This window comes from Mercenaria mercenaria, chromosome 11, assembly GCF_021730395.1.
Source record: "Mercenaria mercenaria strain notata chromosome 11, MADL_Memer_1, whole genome shotgun sequence".
Classification (NCBI taxonomy): Eukaryota; Metazoa; Mollusca; class Bivalvia; order Venerida; family Veneridae; genus Mercenaria; species Mercenaria mercenaria.
In genome coordinates this window covers 12305690-12323324 of record NC_069371.1, presented here as the reverse complement: position 1 = coordinate 12323324, position 17635 = coordinate 12305690, and the positions used below count along the sequence as shown (strand labels likewise).

Here is a 17635-nt window from a genome sequence, read left to right as displayed (position 1 = left end):
CTGATCAATTTAAAATGAATGATGTAATTTATATAGATGGTTTAAACGTTAAAAATATTCAGTTAACAATTTATGGTTCTGTAATTTAACGATAAGCTAATGTATCAATACCATTATCAAGAATATATCTTTTATCGTCATAACATGATAAGGATGTTTTATTAATAAAATATCTAGAAATATTAAGGTATGGTTAGTTTGGGTTGAATTAAATAAGGTACCTTTGTAATTTTTATGAACTATTGTTTTCTTTACAATATGTTTTTTAATTCCTTTACATTTTTAATGTTAACTTCATTTTCTAATAAATATGAATACATTTTACTTCTTAATCCAACAAATTCAACAATGGGAATGCCGGCAGCTTCATCTTTAAATTTTCAAATTGTAATCACTATTATCAAACAGTTTTGAATCTTCATAAAAATCTTCATATGCATCTTCAGTATTTATTTCATAACATAATGAATCAGTGTCAGTGAATAAAAGCTTTGCTGAACCTTCATACTTTTCCTTATTGTAGTTATCATGAAAATCATACATTAAATATTTTGATAAATTTAGAATGCACATTCCAACATAACAAGGTCTGTTTAATAACAAACTTTCTTTTATTCTATGAATACCAAACAAATTCTTATTAAACATTGTTGAACTAACAAATAAAGGTTTTGCTATATATTTTAATAAACGATTTTCATCATGTGTTAACTTAATATTGATTCTTTTACGTAAATTTTCCATCGTCTTGTGTAGGCTTTGTGTGTGTGCGCGTGTATGTGTGTGTGTTTCCTTGTTTGTTCGTTTTGTCCTTGTGTGCTGGCTTTGTGTGTGTGCACGTGTATGTGTGTGTGTTTGTGGTGTGCACGTCTGCGTGCTGTAGGTTTCGTTTTGGGGAGGCTGCGATTTTGGTACGTGGCATTCCCTGTTTGATATTTGTCTTTGTTTTTACCGAATACAGAGTTGTTCATGAGTTTAAAAAGGTCTTTTTCAAAATAATTCTTTGCTTTAGATCTTTTTTGAGTATTAAAATCAATATACATTTTTAACCAAGGACTTTCATCAAAAGTTAATATTCTATGTATTTCTGTTACTTTTAATCCTAATTGTGTATAAAGTTCAAGATTTTTAAAATGGACAACATAGTTTTGTTTTTTTTCATTAAAGTTGGAACTAATGTTTTTACATTACTTTTTCCTATTTCAAATTCTTCTTTAATATTTTTACTATAATTTGAAAGCCATTGATCTTGAATGAGTATCTTTTCAGGAGCTAAGGGATAATCATTGTGAAGATCATGTAATGCTTTTGGATATTCAATATCACATTCAATTATAAAGTAAGTTTTACCTTTTGCGATTAATTTCTTATATAGTTTTTATAAATTTAAAGTTTCCAGAAGGTAAAGGTCGACAAATAGCCCAACCGTAAAGATTATTGGCGCCGAGGTACATAATGTATTTAGATTCTAATTCTGGATCATAATCTTTCATATATTTATTGTAAAGTGTTTTTAATTAATTTGTTTATAAGAATAATTAAAGCCTTTGATTGTAAATAAGCTGATTTATATATTGTATCTGTTTGACTCATTTTCGCAAAAGTTATTTTTAAAACAACATTTATTTTTATACCTTTTAAAGTTTTAAGTTCAGATTTAAGAATATTAAATGAGTCGTTTATAGTTAAATATAATTGATTCTTTGGATCTTGTCTATATGTAATTTCAATTTCAAATTTCTTAATATATTGATTTGAAGACCTCTCAATTTCTCTAACAGGCATATATATATTATATTTAGAAAAAACATCGCTAAGTTAAAAAAATAAATAAAGTTTAAGAAGGAATAAAATATCTAAATTTATATCTTTTTCCATTAGTTTTTGATATTCCACTTTTTACTTTCTTTTTCTATTTGCAGCACATTTTTATTAACCCAGAATTAATATCAAGGTCTTTAAATGCTGCGTAAGTGCTTATATATATTTTTTCTTCATAGTATCACAATCGGTTGCAATAACGTTTTTAGGATTGTTATGATGATTATTTGGTCTGGGACAATCACATAATCTAATATTATTTTCCTCTTCTAAAATTAAACAACCACAAACCCATTCAAAAAAAATCTTTTTTAAAAGATAACGATCTATAACATTTTGTAATTTATCAATTACATGTTTTTTATATTCATCGCTAACTATTTGATCAAGTTTTGATTTAAGGTATTGGACCCGTAATAGAGTATCTCCTTTTTGAAGAGTATTCAGTTCCTACCATAAACCTACTTTGACTGCAATTTTTAGGGGGCGTAGGTTCAAACCCCACAGGGACCAAATTTTTTTCCCATGTTTTCCTTTTTCCTAGTAAGTTTTTACTTCTTTCAAGACTAATTATGGATGTATTGTACAAAAGTGGAAAGTTTTCATTTTATAAGCTTTTTTTTGCTGTTCAATGTGAATTTACCTCTGAATCAGGAGGGGTAGAGTAAGACATCTTTAAAAATACCGAGTTACGTACGGTAAAAGTTCTCAATTTTGCCTTCATTATTTAGATTGCATTTTGTGGAAGAAATGCAGGTAGGTTTTACTATTGCTCCAAGGTTATTTTTAAATGAAGTGAGCAAAATTCAAGACAGACCCAGAGGATTCGACCTCAATTTTTCAATGTTGGAGTTAGAATTCTGTCTCATTAAATCTGTTTACTTGAGGCACCCTAGAAAAAAATGATTTTTACAGTTTTATTTTGTGTTTTATAATTGTTACTTTCCATAATATTGAAGTCATTTTCAACATTCAACAAAATGTTAGATCATGGTATCAGACTAGGCAATTTGCAGTTTTCATGTTTAAATTTCATTCCGTTACTTTGTAACAGCTTATTTTCTATGGAGGACTTAAGATATAGTGAAATCGAAAGTAGACTGATATCCAAGAATGATATAATATATTTATGTAAATAATCCCTATTTCAAATCTCATTAAGATTTTGGTTAGAAAAATTTGATTTTTCTAGAGGTCTACTGTGTTATTCATACAATCACTAAGTGTCGTCGACGACAGTTAGTCAAATTCCGTTAATATATCAAACAAAAAGTATACTTATTATAACCTTTATCAGTGCGTCAGAATTGAAAGTTATATAATTTGACCACCTTAATCAAAAATAACTTTTTTCTTCACCAAATTCAATCGAACTATGGAATGCACCTTTAACAATAGTTTGATGGGTTTTTTTATCAACATTAATGCTGTAATGGATTTTCTGCAAACGTTTTAGAGAGTGGCCATCACATAGAGTTTTGTCTCTTCTTGAGCGTGAGGAAATACCATAAATTATACCAAATTTACAAAAAAGGCACGGTAACAGTTGTTTAACATTTGCAAGACAGTGTGAAACATGGTCAACTTTAAGAATATACCAAGCAAATGCCATATTTTAAACATTACTATCAGGGGTCCAATACCTTAATAACGTTTCTTCTTTTTAGTACTTTTTTATATGATTTTTTATAGGACCTGGAAGCTCCCAGGGACCACTGCCTCTCTGAATTCATTATTTCTCCTAAAGTGCTAGATAATTTTGGCATAATCATTCTATCTACTTTTCTATTAACCATCTATATAATATACTTATATAAAAAAATATTTAACAACGCACTTAAAGAAAATTATATTGTTTTGAGAATTTTTTTTATATTATCTATATCTTTTGAATAGGTTTTTGAGGTTATTTTATCTAAATTGTTATCAATTGTTAATATTTTTATGTTGTTTTTAGCCATCCGACCAAACCATTCTTCATGTAATTTATGTAATATTTTAAATAATCTAAACTAACTTTGTTTTCTTCCGTTCTGTTTCTTTTTTGAAGTATTTTAAGACATATTTCTGGGCCGGTTTTAATATAATCAAATCCATCAATTGGGTTTTTCCGTATGTTTTTATAATATGATCAGTTAAGAAAAGATTATATAACGCCCACTAGGGGTCATTTATAACACCGTTGTCTGATATTGTTTTTTTTTAAAACGTTACTGTTGGTTAAATAACATCGTTCGAGGACTAAAACACCATCAAACTGTTTAGCAGAAGATAACATTTTTATATGGCTGTATAAAGTTGCTAGTTGGAAAGGAAATGAATATTTGAAAGGTTCTCGGGAAGCAAGTTCAAATAGGTTATATGAATTATGACTTGGGTCCATAACATTTTGCCATTCATGAATTGGTTCTGGAATTCTTTAATAATATCTAAAAACGTGCTTTTTCCTGATGCAATATTACCTTCTACTGATATAATTTTTCTCATTTATATAATATACTTATAGAAAAAAATCTTTAAAAACGCACATAAAAAATCAGCAATCTAAATTTAATATAACTCTTCTTCTGTTTTATGAGGCATTGAATATTTTTTTCTTTCTGTATTTCTAACAGTATTGTAAAAATATCGTGAATAACTTTATTTGAATCTCTCTTTATTTACTTTTCCGATCCGTGATTTTGTTATTAGTTGTTTTATTTTGTGATGATGTAATTTTAAAATAGCTTTTTTGTTTCCAACTTTTAGTCTATTAATAAATATAGTAATTACTGATGGAACAGCGCCAGCAACTGCTACAAATATAGGAATATGTAGCTGAGCAACCAAAAATACCTGCTGTAATTTGTAATCTTGTAATTACTCTTCCACAAAATTTATTACTTTTTTCTGTAAGCAGTAGCAAGTTTAGTCAAGTGAATAATTAATTGATCTATTGTTTTTATTCCATTAGAAATTAGATTTTTATTACTCGTTTATATAACATATTTTTTAAATTTAGATTTCTTCCAGTTCACTAAATGGTAACCAAATATTAAACTTTTCATTGTAACCTTTCCACGTTACTAAAGCTTGTTTTTTCTTATAGTCTCGTCTGATAACTGTTTCTATTCTAAAAACCTCTTGTTTAGTAGGTAAAAGTTCTTGCTCATAAAATGAACCCTGAATTATTTCATTATTCAAATCTTTTATAGTGTATGTTCTGGGATTGTGTTATTAATTCCATAAATTATGAATATTTCCTATTGGTGTATATCCTTTTTCAAAATGTCGTTTAAGTTTGCTTAAGCGAACGCAATCACCAATTTTAAATTTTGGTTTACTCCTTGGTATCTTTAAATTACCATATAAATTAAAGTAAACAGTACCTTTGTTTAAGTTTTACTCGCTTCAGTCGGTGTCATTTTTATACTAGATTTTTTCATATTTGTCAACCATATCCTGCAAATTATCTTAATAAGTGTACGTATTATTTGCTGTAAAATATTTCCACATTATTCTTTTTAAACTTCTGTTAAATTTTTCGATTATTACAGCTTTTCCTTCATTAAATGTATGATACATGTTAATCTTATTTTCATTCAAAAATGATTCAAACTTTTATTATAAAATTCTTTTCCTTCATCTACCCATAAATTTGTAGGTGTTCTACCTTTTAAAATTATTTTTTCAAATACTTCTGTAACAGATTCTCCAGTTTTATTCTTTAATGGAATAACCCATATTTGCTGAATATATCAATAACAGTTAACAAGTGCTTTATACCTTTACTATATTTTGAAAAAGCTTGCATATCAACTGAATCAGCAGACCAAGTATAATCAATATCATTAACTATTACTCTTCGTTTAATAAATTTTCGTTTAATTGGTTTATGTAATTCTTCTGCTAATTCATCACTCCATGTTATTTCGGTGGTATTTTTGAGTGAGTGGACCTTAGTCCCCTGACGCATGCGGCAGCTTTTAGCTCCCGAGGACTTACGTTCAAGTAAATACTTTACCCCCTTTTCCCGTTTTTGTTTTTTTTTTACTTTTTTCCAGGTGAGCTTCCAGCTCCCGAGGACCTACGTCCGAGCCCAAATTTGTATTTCGTTTTAATTGCCGGTATTACAACTAAATGTTTTGCAATTTTTTCTCCAAGTGTTTTTGATTTAGTGTTATTTAAGTTGGAAAGCATTTGCTTGTCACATGTACCTTTTGTACACCACTGTCGTAGCAAAAGTCATGGTCCATACATACTGCGTCTAGTTCATTAACAGGAGGTCCATTATCTAAAGGATTTCCTGGTCCACAATAGTTATATCCTGGGAGTGTTAAACCTTTCTGAGGTAATAAAGGTAAGATTGCTTTATGAATATCTAAATTACCCCCTGTACTTTAACAAACTTTGATTTCATTCTTCCACAACATGAACAGGTAGCCATTGTCATTTTTCTACCATTTCTTTGCTGTAACATAATGAGGATTTATGTAAATCTTCTTTCTTTCAAACAATTTATTTTATTCTGTAAAATCGTCTATATCATATGTATTTAAAGCTTTTTATTTTTTCACTGGATTTAAAACCTGTGGGTTTTTTTTAATTGTGTGAGTGGACCTTGCCATCAAACTGATTTTTTTAAATTGGCCAAACCGAATGGTTTTGAATTGGTCAGCATTGATCAGTTTTGGACAAATGTTAAGGTCAAAATTGGGTCAAACTGCGCCCATAGCGGTATTTTCTATACTACTACTGAGTCAGAAATTAAAAGCCAAATCATACAGGATGTTACTTCGCAAAAATGAGAATGCGATGTTTGCAAGATTCAGAAAAATCACTTAACGACTTACTTACAATGATGAGAACAATGGAAATTCCGCAAGCAACAAGTATGTCAAAAGACACTAGTCATCAGGTAGTGCGTGTAAAAAGCAATCCATATTTTAGTCGGAAATCAAAAGCATTCGTACCACAACGTTCGCAACAACGTTCTTGTTCATACCAAGGTTTACCGCAAGCAGGCTCGTCGTCGGGAAGGCGAATCAGTCCTCAACAAACCAGCAAGAAATGTCGTAACTGTGGAGGAAAATACCTACATATATCACGTTGCCCCGCGCTTGGAGCAGAATGTAATTATTGCCATAAGAAGAACCATTATATATCGGTTTGTAGAAAACGTAAGAAGGAGGTGACATTGATCGAGGATGAACAACCGGATTTAGAAGTTTTAACAGATGAATACGCGACGGATTGCAATTCGGATGAATGTGATGTGCTATTTGGATTTATGTCAGATGGGAAAAAAGTACCAAAGGATAAAATTAAATGGCGTAGGTGTGAATGTTTTGATTGATAGCGGTTCATCAATCAATATTGTTAGTGAAATTGACCTTGGGAGAATGAAAAACAAAATCACTGAAAATCAAGAAAACGACCACGAAAGCGTTCGCATTTGGACAGAAGTCTCCACTGCCATTCCAAGGTAAATGTTCTTTGCTTGTTGAGTCGGACTCAAAATTCGTGACCAGAGATTTCCATATCGTTACGGGTAATAAAGAATCATTGATTAGTTATGAGCTGTCATTAGAGATTGGGATTTTACCGCATATACAATCTGTTCAAACCAAAGACGAGTATGAAGGACTTACTGAGGAATACTCGCAAGTTTTCACTGAGTTAGGATGTCTGAAAGACAGAAAAGTTAAGTTCCACATTGATGAAAGTGTTGTGCCAGTAGCTCAGCCTCCTAGGAGAGTGTCATTTCATGTGCGCGAGCAAGTTGAGCAGGAACTTAAAAGTTGTGGAGGATATGGATGTTATTGAAAAAGTGGAAGGTGTACCAACAACATGGGTATCGAACCTGGTAGCTGCTCCAAAACCAAATTCACCGGGAGAAGTAAGAGTGTGCATAGATATGGGGAAAGCCAACACCGCAATCAAAAGTGTTTTCGCATCTCGATCTGTAAAAAGCTTTCTATCAAATTGAACTGGATGAGTCATCACGTGTAATGACAACGTTTCAGACACATGTTGGACTTTTTCGATATAAACGTTTAAATTTTGGAGTGTCAGCAGCACCGATTCTCTTCCAAAATGAGCTTCGTCAAGCACTTCAGAGTTTGACATGCGTGTAAAACATTGCTGACGATATCGTATGCTACGGCAAGACGCGTGCGAGCATTACTTCAACGTCTTCAAGAACGTAACCTGACATTGAACAAGAATTAATGTTTTCGGCCAATCAAAAATCAAGTTTTATGTGTACGTGTTTTCGGAATCGGGAATTTTATGACAAGGTAGATGCAGTAGAAAACATGAACAGACCAAATTCTGTATCCGAAATCCATTCATTTTTTGGTCTCACAAACTATTTATCTAAGTTCATAGATGGCTATTCAGTCCTAACGGAACCATTACGACGACTTCAGGATGTAAAATTCGAATGGAATGACGATCAGGAAAAATCGTTCACTTCACTATTTTGACCCGAGAAAAGAAACTGAACTCTGGGTAGAGGGCAGCCCAGTAGGCTGTTCAGGAATACTTATTCTGAAAGGAAAAATCGTGGCGCATAGAAGCAAAGCTTACAATTAAGTACAAGCGCGCTGTTCGCAAACAGAGAGAGGGAAGCTTTAAGTGTTGTTATCATGATTCAACATTTCCATTTGTACTTATTCGGCAAGCAATTCAAATTGATAACGGATCACGTTGCACTTCAATCAATCTCCAACAACGTAAAGAATATACAGTCACCAAGGTTAGAACGTTGGTGTTTGAAGTTGTTAACGTATGTTTTTCTAGACGATTTATAGACCAGGTAGTTTAATGATCTCAGATTATGTTTCCAGATATCCGCACGCGAGACACGAGACCAACACAGTAGTCGAACAATATATCAGTTTTATCACTGATAACACGACGACCGCCTAGACGTTTTGTCAATGAACAATTGGATTAATCAGTGACATAATTTCACATGTTTCAGTACACAGGATTAGTCTCCTAAGTGATGTGGGGCCATAATAATGCCCTATTTGCTACCATAGCAGGGTAGTCATTTTATATTCGCTTGCTGGATTTATTATTCTTTGGACAAATGATCTGTGTGTGAAAATATTATGTTACTCTTGGGAATTATTACTTGTTGGTTTCACAATTACATTATAATTAGTTCTTGGGCGGTAGAACTCAAAACTTAATTTATAATTTTGATAGAAATAACAGCTGATTGTACTTATGTTAGGGTTTTGAGATAAAACACGAAACCATTAGATAACGACGGAACATTCCGAGGACTTTCCCAGGATATTTCAATTAACAGCGACATTTTAAACGTACTTAGCTAAAGCAGATCCTCTATAAACTGATTATGTTGATAACAAGGGTTAATGAACTTTGCTGAAAAAAGAGGAGATATTATGATAATAGACTTGCTAACTAGCTTATTTCTAACTAGCTAAAGCAGATGCTGTATAAACTGATTATGTTGATAACAAGGGTTAATGAACTTTGCTGAAAAAAGAGGAGATATTATGATAATAGACTTGCTAACTAACTAGCTTATTTTATTAGAACAGAATTTTCATGTTTTTAGCATATATTTGAACGTTTGATTATTTTAAACAATTTATGTATTCTGATTATTGATGAGTTCTAATCTAAAGGTAAAAGAGGATGTAGTAAGCAAGTCTACAAGATAGATTAAGCTCCGCCTATGATATCATATTTCGGGTCTTGTTCTGTTTGTGTGTCAATAAGCCATCTCGGTAGATCAATACATATACATGTATATTACAATGACGATATATATTACATTGGGGAATAAGGTAAGTTCTTTGATCAAACAAATTGCTTCCATGGTGAAGTCCGTAGTAAAAATATCCCAAGTTTCTCCGTGTTTGCACATGTTCGTGAAGTATGGAGCTTTAATAAGAATCTTTCACTCTGTCACTGCTTGATCTGATTTAGTCTTGCAAATCAAAGTCAAAATTATTTTCTGTTCATTATTTTATGATAGAAATTTCATGTAAAGAAGGGGCGGGGAAAAGGATGTTCTTTGAAGCTATATACATCATGGTCGTTTTTCATATTAAACAAAGAAGGATTTGAATTAGTGACTTTCAAACTAAAATAGTTGAAAATATGATTTTTGTTTTCGGAGCACATTACAGCTATTCCTAATAGTCTTTAATCGGCTTTATTTTATATAAATAGTGTTTTGAATGCTAAATAATCAATCAATTTTCTCTTGAACAACTTTAACTTTCCCGATGAATCCTGGTAATATTTTAAATATCATATCTCTTTTAAAAACTAAAGCTATAATAAGAAATTTGATAAGAAATATTACTTTAGGAATTAGGTAAGTAAGTCGGCTAAGACATGTGATTCCGTGGTTAAGAGGAAAGAAGTGCATGAAAGTGTGGTGTTGGCAAGGCCAAAGCTTTCGCCACGGTGGGGAAAAAATTCTACAATCAGCAAGAGGAGAATAACCTCAGCTTCAAACAGATACGCTTCAGCATCAGCAATTATGAAATGCTCAATGATTTTGTATAGATCGAAGACCACTCCGATATCTGACGCGTTGATTCATAAAAAAAAAAAGAAATTACTTATGTTAAAGAACTTAAAAGGGTGGACTTTAGACCATTACATTTTTGTTTTCGGTTGGTAGCAACAAATATCGTATTCCCAGGATGGAAGCGATGGTTTAAAAAATGAAACTGCCGATGACTTTAGATGCAATCTGCAAACTGTACTACAGAGCATTGGTAGATAAGATCCTCGCAGTGGAAGGACATGCTTTCAGTTGAGCCAGTGTGTCAAAAGTTCGCATGGCTTTGATTTTTGCTTACGGACGCTCGCTATAGTTTCGTATTTTTTTCCCAATAATAGATTTTGATGAAATGTTCTGTATTTAAATACATTTGTGTATCATGTTTTGATGTATTGAAAAATGAAATAAAAATACTACGTCACCAGCTTTGTTTTAATTTTATTTGCCCCTAGATATGATTCTATTTTTAACATTTTTCAAAATTTCTATACTCCTAAAATATATTTCAGTTGAGTACAATAACCAGCATAAATTTGATATCTAAGCATTTTTATAACGGAAAACAATTTATCTATTTGAAGCATCTCAGAGAAATAAAAAAAAAAGATTTTGTAAAGAAAGGAAGACTTGTTCAGCAGACCTAAGGGCTGTTTTTGCATATTTTTGTCAGTTTTAAGTTGGTACTTCTGCTATTTTGTCGAGTTTCACATAATAGAATTAAGTCAAACTCTGCACATACCTTTGGTTATGTCTGCCTAACCTAAAACAAAAAGAAAATTGATAGGTCACCATATTAGATTTCGCTTAAATCAAATTACAACGAGGTGGGGTGTGTTGGGCATTTATACAACGCAGGTTGGTACGAAATACGTAATCAATTTTTATTTCAAACAAGGGCATATATTCAGCCAAACTCTTGACAGTTTTCAGTATTTGTCCACAGCTTAAGGCAGAGATATTTAACATGAGGATCAAATGGCCCAAGGTCGCTCACCTTAGGAACATTTGAATAAACTCGCTAAAAGTGTGATTGTAGAAACATTTTTTCTGGATTTCTATAGGAAGAAATCATTTCATCATTTCGGCTGCCGCATCCTTTACCTTTAAAATATTGGTCTTAGAAGCAATAGGTATTATCCATTCCATTTAGCCAATTATCCCACTAAGTTTGAAGGTTAAAGGTTTCTCGACAAATGCCACGGAGACTCTTTCAATGTTTGAGCAAATGACTCAGAGATATATCAAATTATCAAACGGCAGATTTTTTGATAAGCGGATTTTAACGTGATTCTGAAGTATTTTGAGGTCATAAAACGATGTAAGTTTTCGCCCGTCTCCAAACAAAACCTATAGTTTACGAATACCGATTTACGGTATGGGTACGGTACGGGATTAGAAACGGCTGTGACTCAATAGTCAGTATATCATACATATTATACACTAAATACGTGCGAATAGCAATAATGCGACTTTAGATAATCACTTCCGGGCATGCGCAGAAGACCGCTCCAACTCTGCAATGAGCTATATCGAACCAAATTGGCAGGGTGTTGGGGTAGATATCGACCCGTCCGGAAAAATTATCACGAGCGCCTTTAATTATATCAGATGAAAATGATTGCAAAAACTATGAACCCAAGATGTTAAAAATATCAAACATGATTCACTTGGTTTGAACTACGTAGCTTAGAGTAAAACATGTATGACAAACAAAACATTATTTTAACCGAGCTTAAATGAACTACTATACCCTAAATTAAACTAAATAAAACATTTATTAAACGCCAAAAGGGCGTGAACAAAGACATGCGTAAACTGGGAAGGAAAATGCTGTTATTTCTAGACAACATGACACGTGATTGTTCAGCCGGTTTTTAGCTTTCAAAAAAGGAGGGAAATTGTCATTTGATCATTGAATAGAAAGCGAGGTAAAAAATCCTGTATCATTTGAAATCTTATGCCCTTTTCCCTGTTTCCCAAAACAAATTTCATCTTAATACCGTGCCGTTGAGACGGATCGGAAACTTATTCGAAATTTGATTAAGTAATTTTTGTATAGTGCTGTGCAGCTTAAATTTTCATAACCATTGTGATATAAAACATGACAGCAAAAAAAATAATGTAAAAATTAAAAAAAAGAAAAGAAAAAAAAAATGAAACCAACAAACAAATACGTCCCATGCATAATAATTTGTGTCGCATAAGAAATCGTATAAAGGCGGTGTGTATGTGTGTTTATTTGGTATCGAAAATAAAATATTAATTTGTTAAAATGTTGGATCTGAATTAACTTTTCTGATTGGTCTTCTTTGTCACACACTGACTCAAGGTATCTGTAGTAAAAAGACAGATTTTGCTTCATCATTTTACTTTTTTCTGACTTCTGTTAATTATTTGTTTCGAAAGAGGAATTTTAGATATTTCATTTGTATTAGTTGTTAAATTTGTGTTGAAAGTTGTGTAATGTGATGTTTAGCTAGTAATTTCCTCATAAACCGAATATGCCAATTTTTTCCTGTTGTAAATTATGGAACGCCGGTACTACATTGTGTTGTATTGTATGTTATACTTTCAGTGTATTGTTTGACAAGTATAGTTTCGTAGTACATTGATATTTGATTTGCATTTTCAAACATTGTGTGCCAGTATATTGAATAGCTATAAAGTGCCCGTTTTGTTACATGGTAGTCGATGCTACGGAGTTATTGTTCATACCAGCTATTGTGTTATATACTGTTATGTTTAATTTGCATTGCATTTGCATTTGAGGTTGTAAATAAAAGGTGCAGTTAAATATCTTCTTATCTATAATTTTTCATTATAACCTTCTCATGTCCTTATTATACTATAACTTTAGTTAGTTTAGTATGTAATTTACTTGAGATATGATAGAATAAATAAGTGACGTATCTATTCAAGCACGTATAATTTACGGGATATTTTGAACAATACCAGTGTAATATGTACCGTTGTTGTGAGTTTTTCTTTCTAACATACCAGGTTTGCTTAAACTGATAAAGATTAACGCCCATTCATCTCAGCTCTGGATCGACACCATCGTTCTCATTGATAAAAATGTAAACACACAAATCAAAGTGGGATAAGCAGTGCAAGGGCATAATAAGGCAGTCTACGAAATGAATACCTTATAGTAACTACAGTACTATGGACCTTTATCAAAAATTTTTTTCGAATCGAAGTCTTTCCGTTTTCAGTTGCGAGGCACCCCCGTTATATTTTTACAACAATAACAAATACATAATGAATTAAGGCTCAACGCCACTAAATCCGGCTTTTCTTTATTTCATATAAAAGAAATTGACTTCAGAACGGTCTTTCGACATTTTCTAGCATATAAGACTATACTTTTTTAGAGTTTTGGAACGTGGCCTTCCTTGACCACAATATCTGTTCATATGTACAACTTTGTAAACAAACAAAATGCTGTGATCGAGCACACTTTATGAAAAATACAAATAAGACTTTCTTAGACTTTTATTCCCATAAAGAACTACATCGCTACTTAAGGAAAACAAAAAGAAACAGGGGGTGTTAACTTTTATATAAGAAAGCTACAGTTCATTAAATACAACCCGCTGAATTTACCGATTTTCGCGTCTTTCTATTTCTCTTTTCGAGACATTAAGGTAGCAGGGTACACTTCGAATTTTGGCCCCCGTCAGTATTTGTTATAAATAGAACTTCGTGATTTTGGATGTCTGTAAGTTAAGGTGAGAGATAATGATTATTAATTCTTTAGAAAATTTATACAGCCGATACATGTAAAATTCTGATGTCAGTTGGAAAACTAACTGCTGGTAGCTTTGTATGATCAATGAGACACCTTTTCGCGGAAAAATTCAAATCACGGAAGGGTTCTGTGCTTTGAACAGGGAAAAGGGCATGATTGATACTCAGGAACATTTTCGCTATTTTGTGCAAAAACGAGCTGGATGGGTCCCCATTCCGTTTATATCCTGACGTTCAATAAGGACTATTAAATTGAGAAATGCAATATAATTGTTCTTGCAGCGGGATCATTGCAGGTTGTTCAAAAAGTGCAAAATTGATGATTTTGGCATGCTATTTTTCATGGATGGTGTAAACCTTTTGTTTTGATAACTTTCTTTGTTCTTGTATGAGAATCCTGATCTTGCCATTAATTAAAAGAACAAAACATGCACGCAATTTATAAAATAGCCACTCTGATTCTGCTCATAAGGGAAGTGCAATATTGCGACTCGCTACATATAAAACCGTCCGTGCCCAAAATTTTCGCATCTAGGTGTACCCTGCTATCTTAAATTCTTACGCCGTCATATTTTCCTAGCATGCAATAGGAAATGCTCATTTCCGTAGAATGCAAAGTGATACATACTGAAACGCGGTAGGGTAAATTTGTTGCTGTTGAGAAAAGGCTCTAGAAAAGATCAGCCTTAATAAACTCGCACATAAACTGACTGCTACTCAGATGAGTGTAAGTGTAGCTATTAATACAACATTTACTTGGTCATTACACTATATGATAGTTTTCCTTAAACTTCTTTATAATTCAATTAACTTTAGATGGTATTGTATTTTCAACTTGTCCGATCCCAATCTTTTACGTGAATGACAGCAGCCTTTATGAGTAAGTATCATTCCCATCTTACTTTTGGCTGCCGGAATCCTAAGGCGATGCCCGATTATTTGTCTGCGTTTGTGTGCTTGTGTGTCTTGAACGGTGTCCTACAATGTTGTTATATTTTACTTGTCTATATTTCTGTGTATTTGTGTGTGTGTATGCGTGCGAGCGTGCGTGCGTGCGCGCGCGTGTGTGTGTGCACGCGCACGTGCGTGTGTATGTGTAGGTTTTGTACATGAGTGTCGGCGCTACTGTAACTGTCGTCGAACTGTGGTTAAGGAACGTGACTTTTCCTTTGTATATTCATCCTTGTTCTACTTTCTCCTTCAACCCCCTCTCCTACTTCCATTCTACCTATATTTTGCATAAAATGAATATGTACTCGCTAGTATTAGACTTTTGAAGTAACACGCCGTTAATGCTTATTTTTGTTTTGCAAATTGCTTGGCTCCGAGGCTGGGATTGTGGAAATTTGTGCTTCCGAGATATCTACTTTAAATCTGGTATAATAATAATAATAATAATACTTTTACCTATTATAATTTGTAAAATCCGTGAAAACAAAGTAATGAAAAGTTTAGTGGAGAATTCGAGGACACATTTTAAATGGCCTAAAGTAAGGATAATTGTATTTTTGTCGAGTTTTGATCATTGAAATTCCTGCTGTCTAATAGTAAGTTTTGTGAAAGAGATTTGAAAGTTTGACTCGTCCTTTTAAGCATATTCTAAAGACTTTTAAGAAAATACATTATCAAAAGCTTTTCAATATTATGTGCATTGAATTTTGTGATTACCAAGTGGAAAATTGATCATGGGATCATTTATAGGTCCTCATTGCAAGCAAGTCAACTTTTGTAACTATAATCGTTTAATGTATATTAAGCCTGGGTTTTTCATATTTATAATTCTCATGACAACCACATCGGAACTACGCCCTCATATTTTGAGAGAAAGTATTTGTTATGGTACGGACTTGGTGGCGTAAGATATCATCCAGCCGGTTAGCTTAGTCGGCAGATTCGAGTCCCGGACTTACTGCACATGTTTCTCACCCTTTTTCATTCCACGCTATTTTGATAGATCAGCCAAATGCTTGTTGAAACAAGTCGTCGGAATGGTGCAAGTTTCCAAGAAGGTCAAGTAATTTAGTCAGATTGACTTTTTTCTAATGTCAAATTCTGCGTCCCATTAATGATAAAGAATACTTTAATTTATTAATATTACTAGTATATACGGCTTTGCTGCAACCTACCTGGATTTTCTGTCATCAAGATTTTGCTGTAACAATCTGTAGTCGCCTGATCCTTAAAGTATAAAAGAATGTGTCATTATTTTGGTGTTCTAAAGGCAATCGGTATAAAGCAATGCGATGTACATGGCAATTGCATAATTGGCAATAGTTTTGACATGAAAGTTAGAAATTTGTATATGTTATATACATGTTACTAATGATGTAAGATAAATTTGATATAAATTATCAGTATACAAAACGATAGCGTGCAATATATATATGTAATATAGCTAAAAGTTAGTTTTTACATAAATGTGTCAAACTTAAAATTTAACGACTAGCTTCATATTTTGAAATAAAATTGAAACAACAACAAATCATAGAAAGGAAGAGTTGTTTTACTTATAAATGAACAGCATTTATTTATTACGTGTATATTTCCTTACAAAACAATTGCCAATTAACTGATAAATGAATCGAATGTTGAAAAGGACTACATAAAGGGATACCACTTTCAAAGAGTTCAAAATCTTTAAAAGCTTTCAACTGTCAATGAGCTGGTTTTAACTAATTACCTGTTAACGTTGAAATGCAGCAATTGTTTATTTTGATTTCTTTACACATGCTTTATTTTTTTAAAGCGAACAACATTTTGAGAATACTTTAAGTGTCCAGTTGTATCCACATGTATTACTGGAAGAGATGTTGTTCGTTTACCAAATATTTCTGAGATTTTATGAAATACAGCGACTCGTTTTGTTTTCATCTTATCCTTTACAGTTGTGTGAAAGAAATTATATATGTCTATTGTATGTCAATTCTGATATGAAAAGTTGTACCATTTTCAAAGCAGTGTTACAAAAGAAAAGCATGTCATTGTATTGTGTATGCCCTAATCCTGAACGTTCATACATTAAATTGATTCATTCTCCAAATAGCTTTTAAGTCAGTGTGAACAGATCCTAAAATGTAATGAAAATAATCTTGATATAATGGAAACAAGAAAAATGATGTACTTACACGTAGAACTGAAACGCATTTATACACACTCTCGTAAATCTTTTAAAGAAAACGTAATCACACATCGAAGGCGTTTTCAAATAATGTTAGGCTGAAGTCCAGAGACACCACACCACATATGATATCTCCTGAACACTTATAACCATGTGCAAATAACAGATAGCACTTTACGTAATCAGTGACACAAACCTTACCCGGTATTTATCAATGCACATGTAATACAACTAAAAGGAACAAAGAGCTAAATGTACGGTTAAAAACTTGGTGATAAGTCATTTTATTTAAATATCAATTTTCAAGATAATACTGAAGAGTTTTGCATTTATATATGATGTTTGATATGGTACACATAGCATTATATCTAAATTTCAGTTTATATTCTGGATCTGAATTCATTTAA

At 32.3% G+C, this 17635-nt stretch overlaps 1 long non-coding RNA gene across 1 annotated transcript in view; it reads right to left on the bottom strand.

Moving 5' to 3' along the window:
* Window positions 1–17364, bottom strand: part of LOC128547019 (uncharacterized) — a 43190-nt gene extending 25826 nt beyond the window's left edge. The window contains exons 1-2 of the long non-coding RNA XR_008366262.1: window positions 17236–17364; window positions 16237–16288 (exon numbers count right to left, since the gene is read on the bottom strand). This is a non-coding gene — a long non-coding RNA (uncharacterized LOC128547019). The remainder of the gene's footprint in view (window positions 1–16236; window positions 16289–17235) is intronic.
* Window positions 17365–17635: the final 271 nt, after the last annotated feature.